Source organism: Gossypium hirsutum, chromosome D03, assembly GCF_007990345.1.
Source record: "Gossypium hirsutum isolate 1008001.06 chromosome D03, Gossypium_hirsutum_v2.1, whole genome shotgun sequence".
NCBI lineage: Eukaryota > Viridiplantae > Streptophyta > Magnoliopsida > Malvales > Malvaceae > Gossypium > Gossypium hirsutum.
This window is the reverse complement of record NC_053439.1, coordinates 18,451,174-18,463,490: the sequence shown is the minus strand read 5'-3', so window position 1 is coordinate 18,463,490 and position 12,317 is coordinate 18,451,174.

The following is a 12,317-nucleotide window of genomic DNA, read 5'->3' as shown; positions in this document are numbered from 1 at the left end:
GAATCCTAACTTACTGGATACGACATTTTGTTATCTCGATTTTGAAATAAAGGCAATGTTTGATGTTTATGAATTTTGAGAAATTGAACCCTAACTTACGGGATTCTAATTTCTCAATTGACTTAAATAATCGAATAACCTTCTTAAAACATATGATTTTCCTAACAAAGGGACAAATCTAATTTCAAAGATTGAATTGCTGCACCCTAACTCACTAAGTGTGGCAATTTATTTCTGTGAAATAAGTGCGTCTTATCATTCAATCTAGTTTATTCAAGTTTTCTCACCACAGGATCGTATTTTAAAATCTTTTCAAAATTTTGACATTAAGACATCAAACAATTAATTCGGTACCAATTTTGGGCGTGCGAGGGTGCTAACCCTTCCTCGTGCGTAATCGAATCCCGAATCTATTTTCTTGAAATTTCACAGACCAAATTCATTTTTTAACGGTGAACCGGTCACACCTTAATAAAAGATCAGCGGCGACTCCAATTTCCATTTTGAAAATCCATCCTTTTTTGAAATATAAAAAATGGTTTCGACAGCTTGGCGACTTCGCTGGGGACAGTAAGAGAGTCAGGCCATAAAATTGATTGTTTTTTTTCTTATTGTCGAAAATTTAAAATTTGATTTGAAAATTTACGATCTTCTCTTTGCATTTGTTTGCATGATTACTGTAAATTAAGCTCTACATTTTGGCATCATATTGCATAAAGACTATTTAGTCTTACCCTTTTAAGTGGGAGTGAGAAGCTACTCCTTCGTGAGGTTTTCACCTTCGTGCAGGATAGTGGATCACTTTCGGGATACGTCCGTACCTATGTCTTTGTGAGATCTTCATCTCCGTGCAGCCATAGGGAAATGTATTCCCCTGAACCGAACTCAGTCTGTATGAGCCTATAATGGGTAAAGATCGAGGAATTTGCTGGTTCGGGTACGTCAAATTTAGAACCGAACTGCATGTAGAAAACCTTATAAACCCATCCTAGGTAGAGCCCCTCCAAATCGCTTGTGGTTACCCGACTAGGTACTTTTCTTTTTCTTGTTTGCTTCTATTTTGTACTAACCCCTTTTGTTGTGTTTTGATTGCATTGCATTTGCATCTTAGGAAAGAGATATTGATCCAAATCCAATTACTAAATTAGAAATCTTGTCATGGAATAAGGATTCCTTGATAAAGTGGAAAACAATACGGTTGCCTGAATATATTCTGAGAAACACAAGAAGAGCGATGGAAGAGTTCGTGACCTTGCTTCGTGGCTTGAGGATTCAAGGCGATTGTCTAAGAGCTTTCGACACTCCAACTCTCTTAAAGAAGCTGACAAGCCTTATGAAGATGGGCAGATGATGAATCGCGACCAGGATTAAGAAAAGGAGCTAGCAGTGGCATCTGTCGGCAAGATTGTCTCAAGTATGCGGATAAAGAAAAAGATCGATGTGTCTCTTGGAATAGAAGGAAGAGGTCGTACATGCATCTGCTTTATGTAAAGGAATTTGCCTTCTAGTAAAGTTTTCTAAATGTAATTGAATCAAGATCAATGTCTCTTTAGGCATTCATTTCACGCATCTATATTGTAAGACATCACATGCATTAAAGTCCATTGAAAGAGTCTAATTGAGTAAATTTATTTCAGCTAATCTGGAAAATCAACCAATCAAGCACCCTTAAGGTACTTGTCACAAAACTAAGGAAATGGATCAAAGATTAGAGAAACTGGAGCAAATGCAAAAAGAAAATGAAGATCAGCTACAGATGCAAATGAAGGAGCAGTTGGAAAAAATTCAACAAGAAATGACAGAAAGGATGCTGGAGTCTCAAAAGGACATGATGGCTGAGCTGACGCAATTACTGACTAAAGGAGTAAATAAGGGAAAAGGTCCTATGGTAAATGATGAAGAAGACAAGGATAGACCTACCTATTCTCCAGGCTTTACGCCTCTGCATGCGCAGGTTCAGACTGAGATACCTCTACGCAGATCCTCTATTTCAATTGGGCCTCAGCGATTTTAAACCGATGTTTCAATACCGATGAACTTTTTGGCCGGATTAGGTCCTAACCCTGGTTATAATCCAGTTAATCTTGCCGTCCCGAATTTTGGTGAAATAGCTGAAGAAGGAAAGACAAATACAGAATTGCCAAAACAGCGAGAAGATAGGTGTAAATGGTTGGAGGAAAAGTTCAAAGTCCTGGAAAGTGCCGATAGTCACTATGGAATCGATGCAAAATATCTAAGCTTAGTCCCAAACTTAGTACTTCCTCCCAAATTCAAAATGCCTGAATTTGAAAAATATAATGGAACTAGCTGCCCCGAGGCCTATATCACCATGTTCTATAGAAGGATGACTGGCTACATTAGCAACGATCAACTGCTAATACACTGCTTCCAAGACAGTTTGGTAGGGGCAGCATCCAAATGATACAATCAATTGAGCCGTACCAAGATTGGTTCATGGAGGGACCTAGCTCAAGCATTCATGAGGCAATACAGTCATGTGACAGATATGGTTCCCGATAGGACCACTTTACAAAACATGGAGAAGAAACCGAGTGAGAGTTTCAGGCAGTACGCATAAAGATGGAGGGAAGTCACTATCCAAGTCCAGCCGCCGCTCCTACAAAGAGAAACTACGATGCTCTTTATCAACACATTGAAGGCCCCGTTCATCACGCACATGTTGGGAAATGCTTCAAAGAGTTTCTCAGATATAATCATGAATGGTGAAATGATTGAAAACGCCATTAGAAATGGAAGAATAGAGGGTGGAGAGAGTAACAAAAAATTAGTCTCAAGGAGAAAAGAAGATGAAATGAATAACATAGGTTACTCAAAGTCAGCAAGTCATCCAGGTAAAGGGGTCGCTAGTCAACAAGGTTCATTGAGACAAGAATCTAGAGTGAAACCAAGTACTGAGAGGCTCCAGTTCACACCAATTTTGATGTCGTATAAAGATTTGTATCAACGCTTATTCGATGCGCACATTGTTGCCCCTTTCTACTCAAAGCCCTTGCAATCTCTGTAGCCCAAACGGTATGATGTGAATGCACAGTGTGATTACCATGCGAGAATTGGGGGACATTCGATAGAAAATTGCACCGTCTGTAAAAAGCTTGTTGAAAGGCACATTAACATGGGTGTTGTCAAGTTTGATGACTCTAGTGCAGAAAATCCGTTACCCAATCATAATTGATAATGGATTGAATGCAATGCATAAAGAAAAATGGGAAATGTTCACATCGACAAAAAGCAACTGAAGAAGGGATCTTGTTAGATATCCGCCCTTATAAATTTGGGAATGTTCTAAGCAATTGGGCTGCGGAAGAAATCCCTGTAGTTTTTAGAACTTATTTAGAGTAATGTTCAGAACATTTTTGTTGTTTTTAGCTTAAAAATGATAGAAATTTCCTTTGTGAAAGAGGCTCATGTCTGAACGTTATTATTTTAATGAAATTTATCTTTGCAATCATTACTGAGCCAATATTTTCATTCTTTACAAACAATTCCAGATTCTTTCATTCTTTTGGATTTTCTTATTATTCATTCATTCATAATCATATGGTACAAATAATTATCCATGAATTTATACATTCTTTTGTATATTCTTCAGCACTTATTATGGGTCCCCAGATATCAATTACGTGAATGACTCTTCTACGGGCCCAGATTTTCCTTTTGAGCGGGGCATGTGTTTATAGGGATCTCATGAATTTGAAAATGACAAAGATTGTAGCTTATCTCCGGACTTGTTGAGGATGGTTGAACAAGAGGATAGACAGATCCTACCTCACAAGGAATCATTAGAAATTGTGAGCTTGGTGAATATTAGAATTGACCTGACCGCAAAGATGAAGCAAGACCTTGTTGAGTTACCTCTAGAGTTCAAATATATCTTTGTAGGATCATACCAAGATATGCCCGGGTTAACCGCTCATAATAAAATCTGCACAACATCGCGATGTCAGAAATTTGCAGTATGAACAATGCAATTCTTCGCCGGGGCAATGCCTTTCTCGTTGACTCATCATAGCTTTGCCCATTGGAAGTCGAGTTTTCACCTCTTCAAGTTTTTGTTGGGTTTATCCTGATTAAAGAGGAGGGTCCAAAGTTCTTTGTCGTAGTTGCGCCCCAAAAGGCTCTATGAAATAAATTTGATACCAAAGAAGGTTTTTCGCATGCAAGATGAAAGTGAAAGATCTTATGTGGGAGACTTTATCAAGAAAGATGTTGGTTCTGGCCAAAAGGGATAACAAGGACTTGCCTAATCCTATGGGTTCAGATCCAATCCAAAAATAAAAAAAATAAAAAAAATCAAAATGAAAATCAAAATAAAAAGAAAAAAAAAGAAAAATCAAAGTCAAAATCAAAATCAAAAAAAGGAAAAATCAAAATAAAAAAGGAGAAAAAGAAAAGGAGAGGCCAAGGCGAAAACCCGCAAAGGGCGCTTTGTGACCAAAGGTGGTTTTGAGTTGAAAACCCGGAAAGGGCGACTCAAATTTTGAGCAAAATGGGGCATGAACATCACCATTATCGAAGACTTCTAATGGGCATTGCTTCACTATTGAGATCATTAATTACTTCATCAAATGGATAAAGGCTACTTCATGCGTCAATGTCATCATATGCAGATTCTAGAGAGGATGGTATTGGAAAATGCATTGAACTTGAATGATAGCACGATAGCTGAGAGTTGTAATCAATTTGAAATCAGACACCATGGTTTGTCACTGTATTGCAAGACAATGAACTGCAAAAATGACTGAGACTTACAAGGACTGGCATGAGAAATCACCATTTTCCCTCATTGCTTGCCGAACATCTATCAAGATTTTTACCAGAGCAACGTTGTTCTCTTTGGTTTACGGATTGAGGTAGTTTTACCTATTGAAATCCCCTCTCTCCGGGTATTAGAGTTGGAAGGATCCAATCGTGATGTGATCAGTTAGACCTAGGAAAAGGGTTAAAAGCGATTCATTAGGGTCGGATGTACCAGATGATATGAGCCCATAATAAACAGGTCATTTCAGAGAATTCCATGAGAGGGCTGGATGTTGAAAAAGATCCTTCCTCAATAAAAGGATTCTAGAAGGAAATGAATGCTAAGCCAGGGATGTCCCTGTGTTGTAAAGAATACCCTTTTCAGAGGAGCACTGATCCTGAGTGAGATTGCTAGTCCTATAAACTCGGATCCAGTCAAGAAATACTTCATTTAAAGAAGAAGAAAGGACCAAGGTGAAAACCTGCAAAGGGCACTTTGAGTAAAAAAAATGGGGGATGAAAAATGAAAATGAAAAATGAAAAAAAGAAAAAGTAAAAATGGAGAGGCTAAGGGGAAAACCCGTAAAAGGCACCTTAGGCCAAAGGGGATTTGAGTTGAAAACCCGAAAAGGGCGGCTCAAATATTGATCAGAATAGGGCATGAAGTGATCAGAACAACTCGTATCTTGATCAGATTGGGGCACGTGGTAATCTTGTTATACCTGAATCAACCGGAAATGGTAGGCGACATCTTGGGGCATCGACAAAGCACTGTGGATCTCCTAAACACATTTCAAACTCAAAATGGTCTTCAGAAAGTTTGTATAGAGAAGTTCAACCTGCGATATCTGGGGCATACAATTCTCATATTATTTATATTGAATTTGTTGTTCTTGGAATACTTTTTTTCTTTTACAAGATATACACTCCCAATCAATTTCTTTATTATCCTTATTTACTATTTTTTGATAAATTATTCATTTTGAGCTATGCTCAGAACCAACTTCATTCCTATCTATTGTTATGACCCTTTTTGCAAGCATGTTGCATTGGAATAATGATTAATGGACTAATAAAACTTTCACAAGGGAAGTTTTGCATATTACTCTGAAAAGTTTCTAAATAATATAGGGACCTGAAACAGGACTATTATTTAGAGCACACCAAATTTAAAGGTTGGAAATTTGAGAAGGAAGAGTCTAAATTTGGACCTTCTCTTTGGATTTTGTTGTCAAGGGCATTGATTGAACAAAATGATAAGATGACGGGTTAACGATAAAGCTTAAATAAACGAGCAAGCAATGATCATCAGTCAATAAGAAGAGGTTACCTCGGAGAAGAGAGCCTTTATTTGCGCATGAGCCTTTGGTACGACACCCTGAGAATGGTGTAAGGAACTAGAATGATTCAGATCATGTATCCTTGAATTGTGATAGAAGGATTGAGGAAGAGCCACATATTTCTGCCCTTGGATTACAGTGGGAGAATGATGGTACAAGTTTTGCGCCCCAATGGATTAAACTTGGAGGTTTACAGTGGGGGCAACCTGGCTAAATGTTTCTTCAGAAAAGCCAGTCAAGCAAGAAGGTGCTGTAACATGTCAGTCACAAAACCTTAATAAACTTCGAGTAATGACAACCTAAGTGGGATCATTCTCAAAAAAAAATAAAAAAAATAAAAAAATAAAATTCTGCATTCATGCAAACATCATTCACACATGTCTAGTTAGGAGCATTTGATTCATTTTGATAATGCTATCCTAATCATTAGGCATAATTAGGTGCATTATACAAGTCATGTTCCCCAGAACAGATCGGTGAAATCAAGAATCTTACTTCTCTGGAGATGCAGTAGAGCAGATTAAAGCCACATCGGTGAATCTCGCTTCCCCGACATTGCAGTTAAAAAGATTAAAGCTACAACAGTGAATCTTACCTCCCTGGCGATGCAGTGGAGTAGATTAAAGCCACATCGGTGAATCTTGCTTCCCTGACATTGTAGTTAAAAAGATTAAAGCCACAGCGGTGAATCTTACTTCTCTAGCGATGCAGTGGAGCAGATTAAAGCCACATCGGTGAATCTCGCTTCCCCGACATTGCAGTTAAAAAGATTAAAGCTATAACGGCAAATCTTATTCCCCAGGTGGTACAGTGGAACAAATTAAAGCCACATCGTTAAATCTTGCTTCCCCGACATTGCAGTTAAAAAGATTGAAGCCACAACAGTGAATCTTACATCTCTAGCGATGCAGTGGAGCAGATTAAAGCCACGATGGCGAACCTTGCTTCCTCGACATTGCAGTTAAAAAGATTAAAGCTACAACAGTGAATCTTACCTCTCAAGCGGTGCAATGAAACAGATTAACGCCACAACGGCGAATCTCGCTTCCCCGATATTGCAGTTAGAAAGATTAAAGCTACAACAGTGAATCTTACTTCCCAGGCAGTGTAGTGGAACAGATTGAAGCCATAATGGCGAACCTTACTTCCTCGACATCACAGTTAAACAGATTAAAGTTACGAGTTACAAATCCTATCTCCCCGACATTGCAGTTAAAAAGATTAAAGCTACAAAGCGAATCTTACTTCCCAAGCAGTGCAGTGGAACAGATTGAAGCCACAACAGCAAATCTTGCTTCTCTGACATTGCAGTCAAATAGACTGAAGCTACAAGGCACGAATCCTATCTCCCCGACGTTGCGGTGGAGTGGATCGAAGCACCCATGCCAATACCTCTGATGATGCAGTAGGATGGAATGAGGCTATTTGAAGAAGAGAAACACTGAACAAGTCAAGACCGGGCACAATTGGGCTTTTAGTCTTTGCTCTGTTCCCGTTACACGACAACGAGCAAAGAGGGGCAGCTGTAATGGCTTAATATTGCCCGGCCCAATAGATAATAAAAAAAGCCAAATACCACAGTTTATTAAACAGTCCAAATTACAAACAATTTCACCAAACCCAATTTCCCTAGACTCTAGCCCAAACCTAAACCTGATTCTAAGCCCAGCAAACCGCTTAGCCCAACAAGCCCAAACCCAATTAAAGCCCAAACTAAACGACCCAAATCCCAGAAACCCCTAGGGTTTCTAAAATGCTTTCGCGCCTCAGCAGCAGTAGCTTTCTACCCTCGCGCCACAGCAGAGTCAGATCCTCGCGCGTGCTGCGCCTTCGCGCCAGGTACATACGCGAACCCAGAGATTATTCAATACAAATACCAAAATAAAAGTAGAAAGTTTGAGCGAAAGGTGATTTCCTTTGTTTTTTTCTTTTATTTCTTTTATTTTTTTTGGTTCTCTTCTTTTGGATATCAAAAGAAAATAAAAAGAGGGAAAGAAGAAGCGTTTTACCAGAATAAACGCCATTGGAACCTGGTTTGCTCCGTCTGAATCGGAGATCAAATCGGGTTCGCGACTGGAGATCGGCGGGGAGAAAAAGATTAGGTTGCTGGTCTATTTTAGGATAGCAGAGCAGCTTATTAGGGTTATTTATTTATTTATTTATTTTTCTAATAACGAAATGGTGCCATTTAAGCCTGATTTAATGGCTTCAAAATGTCACCGAATTGGTCGACCCGATGATCCGATTTGATTCGGGGAGGATCCGTGTTTTAAATGAAGGGGAAATTTTTGCAATAGATCCTTCGGCATTGATTTTCATTTCAATTGTGTTTTCTTTCAAATCTTTTAAATTGTTATCACATTTCTATTTTGATTTCCAATTCGGTCTACAGTTGGACGGCGTCGTTTCCGTTTTGTGAGTTTGAATGCTTGCATCTGTGTGTATAATTGCAGCTTTAGTCCTTTGGTTTTGAATTGGCTGCGAATTTAATCCTTTGAACATTGCAATCTTTAAATCATTGTTTCTTATTTTTAGTTATTCTTACTATTTTTTAGTATTTCTTTTAATCTTGTAATTTTATTGTTTTAAATTATACCTGTTATCATTATTTATTTATTATTATTATATCTCACGATTTCAAATCTTTTGTAGATGATAACACTCAATTTTGTTTTTATATTTCTATTTGTATATTAAAATTCATTGCCTTAGTATTTTAAATTTATTATCATACATTTGTTTTTTTAATTTATTATATATTATTGCTAAATTGTGGTTTTATTGTAATGCATTTTTTTTCTTTTTTTATGTATTTGTATGGTATAATATTATTTTTATAATACTTTATTTTATAAATTCTATCAATAGTTTTAAATTATATTCTTTTACACCAATTTCTATATATATTCTACTTATTCGAAATATTCCAATGATGCGTTCATTCCTTAATATATTATTAAATATTGTTATTTACGATACGTTCATGAAATGTTTATTCTAGATCCATGCTTATACATCTTTTAATCTTCGTTTCAAATTTCATTCAAATAACTTATTTTATTTAACATTTTTTATTTTTATTTTTAATCTATTTCCAAGCACATATCTATATCGCTATATATATATTTTTAAAACCATTGTAGAGATAATATTTTTAGGTTATTTTTTTTACCTTAATGTGTCTTTTGAAATTGATTACCAATTCTTTTAACTTTCAATTATTTATATTGGTATTTGTATAATGTGATTAAAATTATAGTTGCCATTTATTTTTTTTACATTTGGTATTGCTATTCAATCACATTTTACTTGTAAAAATGGTATTTCGTTAAAGCACCAAAATCATTTTTAGTTCATAATTTCCAAAAGGGCCCGGTATTCATAGTTCTCGAGAGAATTGTGCCCTAACTTACCGGGCTTAAATTTTTTCTCGATGAATTTGGAGAGCCAAGTGTTTATTTTGGTAAAACCATACCACTTTAAGATAAAGCTTTTGAGACTTCAAAATGTTGAATCCTAACTTACTGGATACGACATTTTGTTATCTCGATTTTGAAATAAAGGCAATGTTTGATGTTTATGAATTTTGAGAAATTGAAACCTAACTTACGGGATTCTAATTTCTCAATTGACTTAAATAATCGAATAACCTTCTTAAAGCATATGATTTTCTTAAAAAAGGGACAAATCTAATTTCAAAGATTGAATTGCTGCACCCTAACTCACTGAGTGTGGCAATTTATTTCTGTGAAATAAGTGCGTCTTATCATTCAATCTAGTTTATTCAAGTTTTCTCACCAAAGGATCGTATTTTAAAATCTTTTCAAAATTTTGATATTAAGACATCAAACAATTAATTCGGTACCAATTTTGGGCATGCGAGGGTGCTAACCCTTCCTCGTGCGTAATCGACTCCTGAATCTATTTTCTCGAAATTTCACAGACCAAATTCAATTTTTAACGGTGAATCGGTCACACCTTAATAAAAGATCGGTGGCGACTCCCATTTTCATTTTAAAAATCGATCCTTTTTTTGAAATATAAAAAATGGTTTCGACAATGATGATAAATGATGATATTAGATTTTTATTTTATTTATCATCTTTTATTTTATCCACTTTCCAATTTAGTTCTTTTCTTTATTAAATTTTCCAACGATGAATAATCATACTTATCTACTAACTCCTCTTAATGGTTTATTTGCCATATAAGGACATTAAATTTTGAATTCCATAGCAATTTGATACCTATAGCTATTAGAATCTAACTTTTGCTCTTTATGCAATCTGGTCCTTTTCATCAAATTAAACATGTAATCGGTAAAAATTTCTTTACGAAATTTTCTTACAACATTTTCTATCATAATGCAGACCATGAAATAATATTAAAATAATTTTCCTTTTGGACTCGGACTTGTGGTCCCGAAACACTGTTTTGATTTCACTGAAAATGGGTTGTTATACAAATGAGACTCGGTATTTGTCGTACGTCATTGGATTTACGTCGTTTCATAACACGGTAATTTGCATACTAACATATATATTGATTTAATCACAATATAATCATATATTAACATTAAATTTAATCAAAATTGTACAGAATACAGTTCATACAAACTTACTTCGCTAAATTGTAGAAATACCAAAGTTTAGGGGCATTTTAGTAATTTTCCATTTTCTTTGATTTTCCACCCGATCTTGATTTAAATTTATAATTTCATTCAATTTATCAATTTAGACAGTAAAACAATGTATTTCATGCAATTTGGTAATTTTTACATTTTACAAAATTGCCCCTAAAGTTTTACTTTTATTCAATTTAGTCCCTGAGCCCAAAACTTGCAAATTAACCATTTTTAATACCAAATTATAATTTATGAATATTAATGGCACCCATATCAGTCCATATTTCTATTAATTTCACATCAAATCCTTGTACTTTTACTATTTTAACAATTTAGTCTCTAATCGAAAAATTCATCAAAAATCACTTAACAAAATACTTTTAAATATCAAATAATATTTCAAATGCATCATTTAACATAAAAAATCACTAGATTCATCAATGAAAACATTCACAATGTTTAACAGTTTCAAAATTAAAGGTACGGGCTAGCTAGACCTAGTTGCAATGATCTCAAAAACATAAAAATTATTGAAAACGGGGCTAAAACGGACTGACATGCATCATCACAAGGTAAGCCGAAGCTTCAAAGTCTTCCATGGAGTTTTATCCATTCAAAATCAGTGAAGAAGACATTAAGATGATGATAAGACATTTTGGTTTTATTTTATTTTAATATAATTATCAAATTACCATATTAATCTTAGTTAATAATTAAATAAAACATCATATTCATGTCCATTATTGTCCGCTAACACCTTGAATGGTCTAATTACCATTTAAGTCCCTTTTCCTTTATTCAAATAACCATTTAATCACTCAAATCAAATAGTGATCAAATTTTATATCTTCTACGATTTAGTCCTTTTTAATTAATTAAATATCGAAACGTTAAAAATTTTCAACAAAATTTTAATACTACCTTAACGACACTTTGTTAATATTTATAAAAATATTTACAGCTCATTTTATAGAAACAAGGTCTCGATACCTCATTTTCTAAAACCACTTGACCATTGGGTCTTATCACTTGAACTTAAGAAATCGCTTATATAAAAAAATCACTATATCAAAAACCTTTTTAAAACCATGTTTGACTCATAAATATTAAATAATAATATTTATGAACTTAATCGTTGAATTTGGTGGCCTCAAAACCACTGTTTCTAACACCACTAAAAAATGGGCTGTTACAAACTTTTTCTGTGCCGTGGCCATGGGTATGGGTCGAGGATGTTGACTGGGGGTCGTAAAAGACCAAGGACCAAACATGACTTGGAGGGGTTTCGCTGGTTGTCATTGTATTCTACCTTGTCTTTGGCATGAGTCACTTGCGAGCCAATTGGTGGGTGTCTTCATAGATGGTGGGCCAATAACACCCTTCTTTGAATATTTTTTCTGCGAGCAATCTTCCTCCCAAGTGGTCACCGCAAATGCCCTCGCGGATTTCTCTCATGATATATTTAGCTTCCGATGGGGAAAGTGTTCCTTGTAAATAACTAATGCAATTGTGCAAGTGTACACGTCATTCAAGTAATAAAGTGATAAGTAAGTATCGTCTCCAAAGGGATCAGAAATTGGTAAGAAATTGAGTAA